This window comes from Suricata suricatta, chromosome 10, assembly GCF_006229205.1.
Source record: "Suricata suricatta isolate VVHF042 chromosome 10, meerkat_22Aug2017_6uvM2_HiC, whole genome shotgun sequence".
NCBI classification, from domain to species: domain Eukaryota; kingdom Metazoa; phylum Chordata; class Mammalia; order Carnivora; family Herpestidae; genus Suricata; species Suricata suricatta.
The window spans coordinates 29078343-29093870 of record NC_043709.1 but is presented as its reverse complement, the minus strand read 5'-3'; the positions used below and the strand labels follow the sequence as shown (position 1 = coordinate 29093870).

General features: G+C 38.7%; 1 protein-coding gene across 9 annotated transcripts in view; it reads right to left on the bottom strand.

Annotated features, from left to right (window-relative positions):
* ATP2B1 (ATPase plasma membrane Ca2+ transporting 1) overlaps positions 1 to 15474 on the bottom strand; it is a 128188-nt gene extending 112714 nt beyond the window's left edge. For all 9 annotated transcript variants that reach the window (XR_003914539.1, XR_003914540.1, XR_003914541.1 and 6 more), the window contains exon 1: positions 15209 to 15474. The gene's annotated coding sequence lies outside the window, so the exon portion shown is untranslated. The remainder of the gene's footprint in view (positions 1 to 15208) is intronic.
* Positions 15475 to 15528: the final 54 nt, after the last annotated feature.

Sequence of the window (15528 nt, the reverse complement as noted above, 5' to 3'; positions counted from 1 at the left end):
ATCAAATTTTCCATGACTGTTTTTTTTGTAAATTTTGTGAATTTTTATTTTTGGTTTAAAAAATCTCCTTTCCCACTGTCAAGTGTCAATTTTCAATTATTTCCTATAATACTTGCACCTGCCTCTGAACAACCTTTCCAGTTTCTCCAATTTTGCTTTCATCTGCAGAGTGCTGGGAAATCAGCTATCAGAATGTTATAGGAATATACTTAAAATGCTAGAAAACACACTTAGTTAACACCTAAAGTTGAAGTGAGGCACTGAGAGTTCTGGACTTCTGGCCTCTAAGAGGACTTTCTGCCAATTTCCTCATTCTCCACTTGTTTTACATGGTTCAGGAAACCAGATAAATAATAGCCTTCGGGCTACAAGGGAAATTACCCTACACCTCTCCTTATTCTTCTGTCTCCTTCCTCTTTCATTCCTTCCCATATCAGAGGCATTCTAGAGGGCTAAGTTCAGTGATCTGCCATTATTCACTGATCTCAATACTGTAGAATGCCATGATAAAGTTATTTTGGTACATTTTACCCTTTTACACCTAGAACTTTTCCAAGTAACTAAGAGGTAGCACTTAAGAGAGAAAAAAAAAAAGCCTGGCATATACTGATGTATAGCTACTAAATGTTAAAAAGTTACAATCAACTACATACCTGTCCTATTCTCCTTCCTCTACCACATCCCACTTCTGTAGCTGTCACCTTCAAGGTCTCAACACCACCATAATCTAGCAACTTTTGAGATAACTCCAAAATTCTTAGTGTACATTTGCACCTTTCAGCTAAACAAGAATCTCTTTAGACCCTCCCCTAAATCAGTCAAAATTTCTTCCTTTTCAACTCCTTGAGGTATCCGCCTTATGGGGTACCTAGTAATGAATACAGTGGAGAGGCATGGCCAAAAAATCTCAAAAAAACTTTTCCTTCCTTTTCATGAAACATTCAATTTGAATCTACAGATATCCATCAAGAATGGAGACAATGAGGGCAAGTGCAAGATTATGACACAACTCAGAACTGACAGCCTGGCTCTGTAACTTGACTGTATGCGGAAACACAAGCAGAGCTCAGCACACCTCAAAAAACCTCCAAAAGTAATAGTGACAGGACAGAGATCACTATCAAGAGCTCTAAAAATAGCAACGATGGTAGCAAAACTATTGAGATTTGAAAACTTGACAGCAGAGTCCAAACTGCCTTTCTTCTTTGTATATGAAGAGCTGGAAACAATATATCCTCATTCGATATAGGAAGAGATCAAAGACCAGGAAGGAGACATGTGCACAATCTACATGGTTTCCCGGGAAGCATGCAGCACCTGATGAATCACCGCATAAAAAAAGAAACTGAGAAGGAACACTGGACACTGCGTGAGGCAAACTTACAGCGCTGCCTCACACTGTCTCTTCTTGGCAGGTCACAGTTGTTACTGTCTACCACAGCGATCACATAAATATTTTTTGAAGGAATGTATCCATCCAAAATCTTAAATTTTCCACTCAAAAGCTGAGAATTAAAAGAAAGAAAAGCCAGATACGATGTCGTAACTAGAGCCTGTTAAGACCCCTTTCCAAAATTTTAAAGTTTTATTTTATAAACAGTACAGAACCTCAAATAATGAGGATTAACTCAACATACATTTGTACTTAAAAGTTTCATGTTAAATTTTTGTAGTTTTCTCATCAATTGAAAAAAGATATATTAATCTATAGACAAGCATTTTAGAAAAACTTTATGTATTACTGGCATTTTGAAATGAACGCAACACACATTTCTAGGGGCTTCTTAGTATTCTACAGAGTAAAGTCTATCCTACTCTTTGAAAGCAGGGATGATAGAACTGTTTCAGAAAAAATTAAATTTATACAGCATAGTTATAACAAAATATTTCTCATCTTTAACAGTGTCATTCAGCTGACATATTATTTAGCAAAACTTTAAAGAAATAGTGCCTTGTGATAAATGCTCACCACAAGCATATTACGGTTTCTAAGGAGAGACGGAACAAGCATTTTACTGGAGTCTAATTTCAGTGTGTTCATGCTCAAGACAAGACACAAGATGCTCATTGAAGAGTCATTAAGAATCTTACAGGTAGAAGGCACTATGCCAGGGGTGAGCAATGGTAAGCTTAACAGACCTACTCTCAAACTGAACATCACAAACATATAAACAACAACAAAGTAAGTCTTTAAAAGTGCTATGAGAATTTGATAAAGTAAAGCAAGGACCTAGAATGCATAAACTGTACACATAGCAAGAAAAGACAGAATCCCAAATACCTACCAGCCTCACAGAAAGGAGGCTGGAAGAAAATTCTTAATGAAGAGATAGCAAATTACCAAAATCCTTTAAATCCAGTAATTACAAAGGAAATAATCACAGATGAAGATGAACTATAAATAAAGGTGTTTGTTGAAGGATTATTTAACATAAGAGAAAAATCTCAAAACCCAAATATCCAATAACAAGAAAATGAGCCACAGGATGGAATATAACAGTCTTTAAAATGTTAATGAAAAAATTCAATGACAAAAGAAAATATAGTTTTTAAAAGCACACAATTATACCTACATTACCTCAAGCATGTTATCAGTGTACAGATTTTTTTTTAAATGTTTTATTTATTTTTGATACAGAGAGAGACAGAGCATGAGAGGGGGAGGGGCAGAGAGAGAAGGAGACACAGAACTAGAAGCAGGCTCCAGGCTCTGAGCTAGCTGTCAGCACAGAGCCTGATGCGGGGCTCGAACCCACGAACGTGAGATCTGACCTGAGCTGAAGTCGGAGGCTTAACTGACTGAGCCACCCAGGTGCCCCCAGATTTTTTAAAGGATCAAAAATAAACACAAACAGGATCATGAGTAAGTTTGTTTCATTTTTACATTGGTCTATATTCCCCAACATATCATCAGTGTTGTTACATCTTAATTTGGCTAAAAAAAAAAAAAAGTTACGTAAATCACTGTAACTTAAGATTTTCCCTTAAAACCATTAGTAACCCTTTCCATTTTCAGTAGTAAATATCTCATCCCAAAATTCCACTGAACCCATGAATTTAAAAAGATTAATGTTCATAAAGTGTACAGAACAATACCTGGCAGGTAGAATGTAAATACAATGGTGTTCACTTTATTCAAGTATTTTATTTTATTATTTTTTTTAAAGCTTAATTATTTTGAGAGACAGAGAATGAGCTGGGGGAGGTGTAGAGAGATAGGGGGACAGAAGATCCAAAGCAGGGAGCCTGATGTGGGACTCAAACTCAGGAACTGTGAGATCATGACCTGAGCCAAAGTCAGATGCTTACCCCACTGAGCCAGCCAGGCAACCCACCCCTCCCTTTTACAATAATTTTAAATTCCTTTTATCTAAGTCAAAGTCAACACTATGTTTTAAAGCTGGTCTATTTTTCATGGCACTTTGGTAAAAGAACAGTTGCTTTTAGGCTTTTTTTCTTTTGAATTCTAACATCTCTTAAGAGCCAATTGTTCTCTCCCCCTGAGATTCCACTTCCTTCACAGAAAGAGCAACAGGAAGAAATTCAGTCAAATATCAAGTTCCTCAAAGGGAAGACAAGAAATTATTGAAAGGGAAAGAATTCTAAAATATGGTTAATTCTTAAGACACACCTACAAAAGTGTACTCCTTAACAGATTAAAGAGTCTCTCACAAGTCAACATTTCATGGGATTAAACTCTTTTAACACTAACAAGAACATATACTTATCCAGATGAGGAAGTAGAGAAATAACATACCAGACTCTTATTAGGGAAGAGCACTATATGTAATTATTTGGGGAAAAAATGTCTTTATAGGTTTTTATGAGCTGCTTGGGGCGTGTGGGGAGGAGTGTGGTGGTGTGGAACATCCCGGAGAAACTCAAGGAAACAAAGATGGCAACCAATTGTTCTACAGGATAAAGGAATGAGGAATTTGAACCGGCAAAGTAGAAGATGACTTCCAGGAGAATTCAAGGTTCTTAGGTTGTTGTGGACTGTTTTATTCTCAGTCACCCACAATGCTCACTTATATTTTTGTAAAAGTTGATTCTTTTACCCAAAGTAATACGGAATGCTGCATCTAAGTTGCACAAGAATATAAACAGACACAAGAATTGAATTATCGGTGGCATACCTGGGCTAGCCACACATATAAACTTAGTCCATATGTGTATTCATTTTTGACAAATGTATATGTGCATAACATTCATTTAGAGAAACTGATCTACAAGGATTACTTTTTATTTTTATTTATTTTTATAAAATACTAGCATCTCTTTTAGTCCCCATACTCCACTCTCCACTCAGAGGTAATGAGAAATAGGTGTCATTCTAGTACCTAAGCCCATCTCTACAAATAATATTGCAGTACTCCAGCTTGCTTCTTCACATTTGGTATTATTAATGGCTACTTCCTCCCACTCCCTACACAAACATAAATGTTTCCTGAAGAACTTTTATCTGGGGTATATAAAGAAAAAAAGGCAGACAATCTAACTGAAAAGTGAACAAAAGATCTGAATGGATAATAGACGTTACTGGAACCCAAAATGTCCATCAACAGGTAAATTGGCGAGCACATAGTGGTATACCCATAGAAGCAAATCTTTATCAGCAATAACAAAAACTGAACTATAAATACATAAAAGATGGGTGAATTTCAAATAACTATGCTGAATGAAAGCCATAACAAAAAAGAGCACACACTGTATGATTCCATGTGCAAGAAAATTCTAGACAATTCAAGTTAATCTATAACAACAGAAAGCAAAGAAGCGGTTGCCTGAGGAAAGGAGACAGAAAAGGGGAAGAGAGGAAAGATTACAAAAAGGAGCAAGAAAAACTTTAGGGGAGTGGTTGTGTTCATTAACTTGACTATGGTGATATTTTCACTACAATATAAACATACTATGAAGTTTGCCAATTTAAATATGTGCAGTTCACCGTACGTCAATCATTCCTCAATAGGGCTGTAATGTTTTTTTTTTTTTTTAATTACGAAAGAAAAAAACAGGACACAAACTAAATAGGAGTTCTGGATTCACATGTGGGACGTTCAGACTATGCAGTTCACTGCAGGGTGCTCTGATACTTTTTTTTTTTTTTTTTTTGGACAAACCCTCACACAAGCACAGAGCCAATGCCAGAATCTTTAGGTCCTTTCCCCTGAGCTGGCCACAGTCCTCAGAAAAGACAACTTCAACCTGAGCCAGCAGCCTGAACGCGAAATGAGGGAAGAAGGCTGCGGATCTTAGTGTAATATGTAAACTAACACATTCTCACATCCCAGTATATCCTGGGTAGGGAGAAGACTTAAATGCCAGTTACATTCCACTTCTTTAACTGGAAGTCTCAGATAAATATATTTATTGAAAAGCTAGATTATTTTCATGAATGATACTGCCTATCACAGAAAATACATTAAATGATGACCAGCTAGTTAAAAGACAAAATTAGAAGGCAACTCTAAAAGAACAAAGAATTAAATGGTTGAAAATCTGGGGCAGAGTGGGGAGAGAAGATCTACAATGGCCATTAAAAAAAAACCCAACTTTTAAGTCAAAACTTCTAAGAAAAAAAATATTAAAACTCCTTGACCTTATATTTTGTACTTTTTTTGGAGACAGAGAAACCCAGTGATTTACCCAAGGTCACCTGGCTTTTTACTGGTGAAAATAGAATTCAAAATTTAAATCTAGAGAGATCTTAACATCACAGAGTAAAAACCGAAATCAGAGTTTTAGGTCTAGTCACCCATACCATAAACACACAGGAACAGCATGCCATATAGGCTCTGAGAAAGTGGGTATTCCTAGCAAAATGAATGCTGTAGTAAGAGGTCCAGAGACAAAAGCATATCAGGTAAGTTCCAGCATTCGATTACATATTAGTAAAGAGCATAGTTTAAGCTCAAAGGCAGGTGAATTGAAACTTTACCCTAAATCCACTCTGCATTCGGGGAAGGATTGCCTGATAGATGTTGTTCTTCTGATACCAGACATTCAGAGGATTCGATGCTAGGGGATCTCCTTTCCCTAGACTTTGCCATCATCTCTTTCCCATGTCACAGACTGATCTTTCTTGTGTTCACTCCTCTACCTGCATTGTTGCCCTCTAACTCAATAGTTCTCCACCATGGCACTAGTTGTGAGGATTATCCAAAGACCCTAGTTTGTGATTCACTTTATTTAAAAGTTTATTTATGTATTTTTGAGGGAAAGGGGGGCAGAGAATGAGGGAGAGAGAGAGAATCCCAGGCAAGCTCCACACTGTGAGCAAGGAGCCTGGTGTGGGGCTTAAGCCTACAAACCAGGAGATCATGACCTGAGCCAAAATCAAGAGTCAGATGCTTAACCAACTGAGTCACCCAGGTACTCCTATGATTTACCTTTTAAACAAAGACTATTTAAAGCATCATTCATTTAATTTTAGGCATTAAGTTAGGATGAAAGAAGTATAGCAAAAAACTGAAAATCTCCCATAACTCTAGGTACTAGACAGGCAGCATGGAGTTCCGTGCCTAGGTCCTTCCATGTGTGTCCCAGGAGGAAAAGATCATGTCCTAACCCATTTCACTTTTGCTAGCTTCACTGATTTCTGCCTTCACAGATTTTTCTTTCACTATCAAAACCATTTTACGCTCAAATTCTTTAGATCTGCAATTTCATTATGATTACTATTGCCATATTAAAGCAGGAGCAAGTCTTAGAATTCCTTCTACAATAATACCTTACAACAATTAGGTCTATACAATTTAAAAGGGCTGGAAGAACAATCACTGGAAAATGAGTGACCTCTGGAGGGCAAATTTTCTCAAGTGTTTTTTGTTTTTTTTAATATAACAGCTTACCCTCTAAATCAATATACATCTATATTAAGTTGCTTAAATGTTTGAAATTATGAGTCTATATATTACATGAACATTTAACAGAAATGACAAAGTATAGGCTTTCCTTTTTTGACCTATAAGAAAGGTAGTTAGAAGGTAGTTAGTATAATTATACTACGATTTAAACTTTAACAGAGACCATATACCTACACTTCTGATGTCTACATTCTGCACCAGCTCATGAGCTAACAGTTCCCCCTCAGTTCGTGGAAAAGAACTCTCTCTTGGAAAAATTAGAATCTACATAAACATACATTTAAAAACTTAGCTCCAAACAGGGGCACCTGGGTGGTTCAGTGGGTTAAGAGTCCGACTTCAGCTCAGGTCATGATCTCACAGTTTGCGTGGTTGAGCCCTGCGTAGGGCTCTGTGCTGACAGCTGAAAGCCTGAAGCCTGCTCCAGATTCTGTGTCTCCACCTATCTCTGCCCCTCCTCTGCTCACACTCTACCTCTCAAAAATAAATAAACATTAAAAAAAAATTTTTTTAACTTAGCTCCAACAGTATTTCTATCAATAAAGAACAACAAGAGTATCACAGTTTATATTTTAAATGATAACATGGGCTTCAAATTATGGCATCTTACATCATGTGATATGCTAGTGAGCTACAGATCCAACAAACACATCTGAAGAACACCCATCCTAATGAGAGAAGTCACAAAAATAACAGAAAGATGAATTTGGTCATTTTATAATATAAACTTTTGCTAAGGTAATGATTCATTACAATCAGAATAAAACTTAAAATAGACTAATTACTCAACTGAAATTAAGAAATGGAGAAGACTTATACTACAGAAGCTAAATTCTATTGTCCTAGCAACACTGTGGAATACAGTTGTTTTCCAGAAGCAAAACAGGTTGTCCTATGTGTCCTTCTAAGTTAAAACTACAAAGGGAAGGGACACCTGGGTGGCTCAGTCAGTTAAGTGTCCAACTTCAGCTCAGGTTATGATCTCACAATTCATGGGTCTGAGCCCCGTGTGGGGCTCTGCAATGACAGCTCAGAGCCTAAAGCCTATTTTGGATTCTGTGTCTCCCTCTCTTTTTACCTCTCTCCCGTTCATGCTGTCTCTCTCTCTCAAAAATAATAAAACTAAAAATTTGTTTTAAGAAATAAAAACTAGAGGTAAAAAGGCTTTTCAGAAATTTACCAAAAAAACTCCTAACCTTATATGCTTTACCTTAATGCAAGCTGTATAGTATCTAAGTCCTTAATCAATATGCCAAAAAATACTAATTGGACACTTGCTGAAGTTTTATATACCCTCAAGAACCCATGTTCTCTCAACTCTTCTCTATTATTTCCAAATGAAATTAATGACTAAGACAAAAAAGATTTATAATAAATGGAAGTGTATGACCAAGACTACAAATGCAGAGAAATTCAGATAAGAAAATTAACGAGTGATGATTGAGAAAGGTAGACTAATGCTGACTTCTGAAGGATGGGAACACTTAGACAGGAAGATCAAGGGTCCTATCAGGTGAGAGGAAAAACATAATGACAGCAAAGGTAATGAGAAGGGTGTATATGGAAGACTGCCAGAAGCAGTGACTGTCAAGTGGGCAGCAGACAGCGCTAAGTTACTGCAGCACTGCTCTCAGCTGCGGAAACCTGAGTCCTAGTGTGACCTACGCGAATAGCACCCACTGGAGGTGTGCAAAGTGGTGATCCATTCAGTAGTACTGAAAAGTGGTGATCCTTTTAGGTAATGCAGAAAAGTAACAGGTGGGATGATCCACTAAAAGGGGTCCTGTGAAACAGGAGCAAAACAGTTAACCCATTTACACAGTTTCAGACCATGTTAGCAGAGCAAAGGATGGGAGAAGAACCAAAGGGAAAACTGCATAACCCGGAAATCTTGGATGTTGGTTTTGCCCCTCTACCCTTATAAAACCCCTATTAATATTTCTTAGAACCAGCATTCTAACATGCACTTTGGAAAATACTGAGCTACTTTATAAAAGGCCTTCAAAGTCAAGGTGCGTGTTGATAAAGAGAAAAATGAGGAACTGTTAAAATTTTTAGTGACAAAATGACAGCAGGAAAGCTATTTAAAAACAATAAAAAAGTTCTGGCACAAATATGAAGGGTAGATTAAAGCAGCAGATCTGAGCATTTTGAGGGTAAAAAAAAATTGTTTAACATCCTTCTGGGAGCAAACTCACTGGGTTAGTACAGTGAACAATAAATCCACAGTTAATAATGAGTTATTTAAAAATTATCTTTTGAACAATCAGATCCTTTTTAAGATCTATTTTTCAGAAAATACAACTTTTCCTCTTAAAGTTACCAGATCTTTACAGTAGTCATACCAGTTTATAGTTAGGCAGTATAATCTCAGATTTCACAATGTAAGCAAGCACTGGTCCATTCAAAACTATCCTTAGTCTTTCCCCCAGAGGCCCAGGTGACAGTAATATCCCGGATTTTGAGATACCATACTGTTGTTAAGTTATTGTATCTAAAAATATCAAATAATGTTTTTACCAAAGAGTTGACTAAAAACACTGCATACTGTTTAAGATAGTTAACACTATCCTAGGAAAATTTTAATTAAAAAATGGCTTCAAAAGAGTATCATGAATAGTTTACCCATACTTTATCTGGATCTCTTTACCAGAAACCTCTATTAGTTTCAATTTCCACAATTTCCACAGTCATTTGTAAATTATAGCGTATGACTCCTAAATATATCCTAAAGCACAGTCAACAAGCCTAACTTTTTGGAACAACAGCAAAATGTTCAACAGTCTTGAAATGGATTTACTTTGAAATTAATTTCATTATAAAATGTATTTTAAATACAGATATAAAAGCTTTTCACTATCCTGTTATAATGAAGCAAAAATAACTGTATTTTAAGACTGGCTTTAAATAGAAAGTAATCCATATGTGGTATATTCAATTTACATCAACTGGACCTTATAGTAGTAGATGGCTAAACAAATTGCTGTACAAACTGTTATTTAACATGTAAGTAAAATAGCAGTAACTTGCTTTAATGCACAAAACAGTAAATTATCAATTAGTCTTATTCATATTCTTGAAAAACCATTAGGCACTAACCTGCTGCCTTTGAAGGAACAGCTGCTTGTTAACTGAAATTGGTAAGGACCACTACGTATCCACACCAATGTATGTCCTTTTAGTCTGAAGGAACACAAAGATTTTCCTTCAACCAAAAAATAAGAGCTAGACTAAAGCATAAATATACAGTACTGTCCTGATATAACATGCATTATTTTCACAAAAATAAGTGCCCATGTTCAAGTCATTCAGAAATGGCAAACATTGGGGCATGAAAACAAAAAGAACATTCTTTGTCAGGAGTTTACAATATTTAATAAGTAACTTAATAAATAACCACAGATGGATCTTCTGAAAGAAGACACTGAACAAAGATAACAAAAATATTTTCCATTTACCAGGTTTACAACTGTTACAAAACCCACCAAGTCCACAAATCAAACTTGGCTACAAGAGTCAAAACTATTTGAAAGCATGAACAGTATGTTCAAAGTCAAACAAATCAATGATGCCCTTCTAAATTATAAAGGCATTTCTACTACATATAATTTTAACCCAGTTATAAATTTAACATGTTTCTCAAAATACAGCCTACTGGGCCCCACCCCAAATATGCTGAATCAGAACTGCAGGGGCAACGCCAGGGAATCTGCACTTTCGGTAACTCCCCCAGGTAATCCTAACGCACGCTAACGCTGGAGAACCACTACCCGCCTTGTGAGATTTATAAAAAGCTTTTGAATTTCAGGAACCAAAATCTCCTTGAGACCTTTGTAAACCAAATGTCATTACAAATTAATATTTTCAAGAAGACTCGGGTAATATATATGTCTGGCAGAAAAACAAATGCATTAAAAAGTTAGAGCAGAAATTAAAAGAAAATTTTAGTATAGGCTATTTTAACACAAGATATAAGACACCCTTAATCATTTCAAAGGCCAACAAGGTCTTTGAAAACAAAATTCCTTACTTAAAAATAATCTAATCCACAATTTTAAAAATACAGCATTTCAAATATGTTCAAACACATTTTACTGAGCTGTTAAGTAAATCAGAGTATGAACTGTTTACATTATACTAATTATAAGCAATAGATTATAAAGTTAAACCCAAACAAATCTGCTTATACTACACTATTGAATTTACTCGGGTCAGAAACTGATTTTTCATAAACTTACATAACTTTCACAAACTTACATAAAAATGTGTATAATGGAAAGAGCAATGGAACAAAAACAAGAAGCCACCTAGAGTCCAGTTCTGGCTAATCTAGCTGTTAGCTATGTGACTGGAGGGCCCAGACAAATCAGTTTACCTAACTGGGGTGATTGGAGGGGACAAACAACTATTGATTTTACTCATCTCATGGGATTATTTATTGTGAGACTCAAATGAGGAGGATTGTGTTATATTCTGAAGTATTGCAAAGCACTTTATAAATCAAAACTATTATGACTGAGAGCAAAATCTGAGAGATACTATCTTTAGGAGGCTGCTGTAAAAGAATGAAGAACGTAAAAACTACCTTTCAGGTTTAATATGATATTGGACATTAATTGTATATTCTGAAAATTACCAATAAAATTCACATAAATTCACTTCAGTTACCTGTGTCCCCATTTATAATGGACCTATTTCATGCAGAAAGATAGAAATGAAATTAGATGGGCCACCAATTGATAACTGTCAATACTGGTCACTGTATCATTCTCTCTACTTTCTCATGCTTGGCAATTTCTATAATAAACATTTTTTAAGAGCAACAACATATATGCATTTATGTAAAACACTTGTAAAAGCTAAAAAATGAATGTTTTAAACATAACTACTGTGTATCGATGTCACCACAGATATTATATATTCCAAAATAAGCTACTCACATTACCCTTTTATATATCATGACACCTACTAGAAAATACTACTTCCCTCCAACTAGGCAAATAAAGTCTTATCGTAATTTAAGAATTAAATTTTCGCTACCTGATCTCTACTCCTTTATGTTGTTGCTCATTTGTCACAAAATTCAAGAATTAAAAAGTAAAAAGAACGAATTTCAACTGCCTGAAAATGCAAAAAAGTACGAAAGAAAGAGGCAAATACTCTTTGTCGTTGTTGGTACATAAAAGACTGGTAGTTGTAACTGGCCATTCGTCTTAAAACTTGTTGATCTATATACAACTCAGTTCACAAGGTAAGAGACTGCTTCATCCAAAACTAAGTTAACGTGTGTCAGACAAAGAAAGTTAGCAAATTTAACCCCCAGATTGAAGATTCTATCAAACTATGCATAACAATGTATAATAACTTTACATACATCAACCTGATTGCTCAAATAATGTTAACCTGGGGCCATGTTCCACAGATTGAAAAAGCATCAGCCACTCTGCATCTCGAATTTTTTGTTCGATTTTAACTTAATAAAATATCTACGGATCAACAGCTTATAGTTTACAGTAGTTTATGAAGAAACAGTAGGTATTCAAATCAAAACTTAAACGCAGATAGAAGGGCAATAATATCTTGTGGCCGATGTTGAAAACCACTTGGTAACATCCACACACTAATTCATTCATTACTTGAGCTAAATCTTAATTTCTTCAAGTTACATCTGTAATAATAATTATCAGAAAATATTCTGTGCCTAAAGAGAGTGTATTTCAATTTTTGATTTGAGAGGGGGGGGGATAGGCGGGAACAAGTGAGCAGGGAAGGGCACCAATTCAGCTGTAGATACAGCATTTATTTTCTGAGCATGAAGAACTCCCATTTATTTTTGTATGAGATGTATTTGAGAGGAGCCGTATATAGAAACCACTTTTCCCATAGTGGTCTTCAATAACTTTGAATGTAAGTACTCCTGCTTTAAGTCCTCATTTGTATCATTTAAAAACAAGTAATTGTAAAACTTGCAGTAAAACCATAGACGCAAGCTGTTGCAAAATGAAAAACAAAAAAGAATTACTATAACCTTACTCAAGGTTAGTAATTTTGCAGATTTTTTTGCATCTTTACTGTAAAATCTGTTAATAGTACACACGATATTAAAAAAAAAAAAAACCCTGCAAAACTACTATCATGCTGGTGGGTACCTTTATTGGTGGCAATAGCTCATTTTAAATATATATTTATGATGCAGCTATTTCCTTCTTTTCCTAAGTAGGTCCAGACTATCTTTGCTCTTATTATCACAAGCACAAATCAAAACTAGTTTCTCACCTTGTATCTCAGAATCCTATATTGTCTCAAGTTTCCATTTAAAAGCAATATTTCCCATAGAATTGCAGGACTCCCCCATTAACACACACAAAAAATAAAGACAATTTGACCTTAACATCTAAATAGGGATGTCCTAACGACAGCAGCAACAAAAACTAAGAAGGAGTACTCTGAATTTTCATCATTTTAATAAAAAAAAAACGAAATTTTAAATTAAAGGTGGCGCTCTGTCCTCAACTCACCCATTGTGACTCACTTTTGCAGACTATATGGTAGGAAATAACAGTTACTTTTCAAAGATCTTTGCAGTTACACCCAAACCAAAATCAGGACAGAGATCCACCCTTAATTACAGCAATTTAACTGTCTCACCCAAAGCAAGGTAGAAACTAAAACGTCCCCCTGAAATCATAGCTAAGTGAGACCATTTCATGTACTAGTTTTCAAAGATTCCCTTTAAGAAAAACGTTTCTAACTACTTCAAATTTAAACTCACCAGGATGGAAAAGAAAAAGGTGGGGGCGGGGAGACCCAAATGAAACGCACAAATAAAAAAGCAGATTCTCCTCCAATCCCTCTAATACCCCAATTCGCCACCGCCACACGCAAGGACAGGGAGTCTGAGGAACGCTAGCGGCAGGGCAAGCAGTGAAGGCCCTTTATTGATTCACGTGGGCCACCATCCAAAGGGTTACACACTTTCTGCTCGAGGACAGTCTCATACAAAGCAGGTCCTTAAAAGTACTTCTTCTTATAAAATACACCCACGTTGAGCAAGAGCTTTATTTTAAAATAAGACTGTCCTCAGGTGGGGGAGGTTAAACACAACAAAGGCTTCCATGTTGAAAGACAGTCCAGATACATGCATATACCTACACATATGGGGGGAAAATCCATATAACTAATTCATCATGAACAGCAATCGATACCAACAGGAGCCATTAGATTATTAATAAGCCCAGAAAAGTAGCATGCATAAGAGCCAAAGGTGAATGCTGCGCTCTAACCCCCGGGACGGGTAAAAATACGCTTGCGGTGTAGGGTCCAGCCATCTCCAGATTGAGAGACCCTCTCTGCCTTCCCTTACCACCTTCTGCTCACCCCCACCCCTCTCGCCGCCGAGCACCCCTGCACCGCACAGATGCGAGCACTCCCAGCGTTGCGAGTCCCGCAGAAAACTGCTGAATGAAATGCGCACGGACACCAACCCGGCTAGTGACCGCGGCGCAGAACCAGGGGTCGCTAACTAGCTTAGCCACAAGATTCTCCGGCAGGTTGGGGTAAAGGAGCACCCTCCACCCCCGCAACTGGAAGGCGGTTCTTTCTTACTGACCCTTTCCAAGGGGGAAGTGGAGGACGCCGGGCTTATGGGTTGTTATTTTTTTCCTTTTAAACTAAGTCCAAAAACCCGAATTGGAAGCAACCGTGAACATCCTGGGGGGCCAGACGGAAGACTCCGGCAGAAAAGCGAGGCGGCTCTTTAGCTCCGCGCGGAATCATCGTCGGGTGTGACAACGCATCAATCAACCAGCACCCGCCGAGGGCCGCCTAGGGGCCCCCACTCGCAGCTCGAGGAGCACCAGTGAGGCCGAAGCCGGGGATTAGAGGGTGACCCTCCCGGGGTGCGGGGAAAGAGTGCAGGGCACCGCTGCCCTCAAGGTCACCACACGCCGGGGCGGGGGCGGCCGGCGGCAGGACGGGCTCTGGCGCGGCCGAGACGGCTGAAAGAAGCCGAAGAGCTGCGAGTGTCGACACGAAGCCCCGCCGAGCCCCGTCCCTCGAGCTATGGGCGGGGATTCCCGGCCGGTCCCGGCGCCGGGGCGCACGCCGAGGAACCCGCTCACCTTTATGATCTCCCGGGCGGGCGCGGCAGAAGACAACCTGCGAGGGGCGCTCCGAACGCCCCCGCCAACTTGTCCCGATTGCGCCGCAATCAGCTGAGCACCCAGCCGTCAAGACCCCAGCCCCGACGCCCCGACGCCCCGACCTCCACGATCCGCCCGGCCTCCCACGCAGGTGACCTGACCCGCCGCCACCGCCGCGGGCGGGCGGCAGCCGCCACTCACCTCGCCCGGCAGCAGGAACCATTTTCCGAGAGGGGAAGGAAGGGAAGGCTGCAGGAGGGTCGGGGGGTGGGAGGGAGAGCCGTGACGGGCAGCGGGAAGCACAGAGAATGGGGCTCGGTCTTCCGCTCGTCCGCAGCCGACTCGCAGGGCTTGGGGCGCCACGCGGAGGTGCGGCTGCACCTCTAGGAAGAGGCGGCCGCGGAGCCCAGAGGCTCGGCGTCCACCAGCCGGGGCTCCCTACTCACGCTGCACTGCGAGGAGGCGGCGGCGGCGGAGGCGGCGGAGGAGGCGGCGCCCAGCCCGGCCCCCGCCCAGAACCC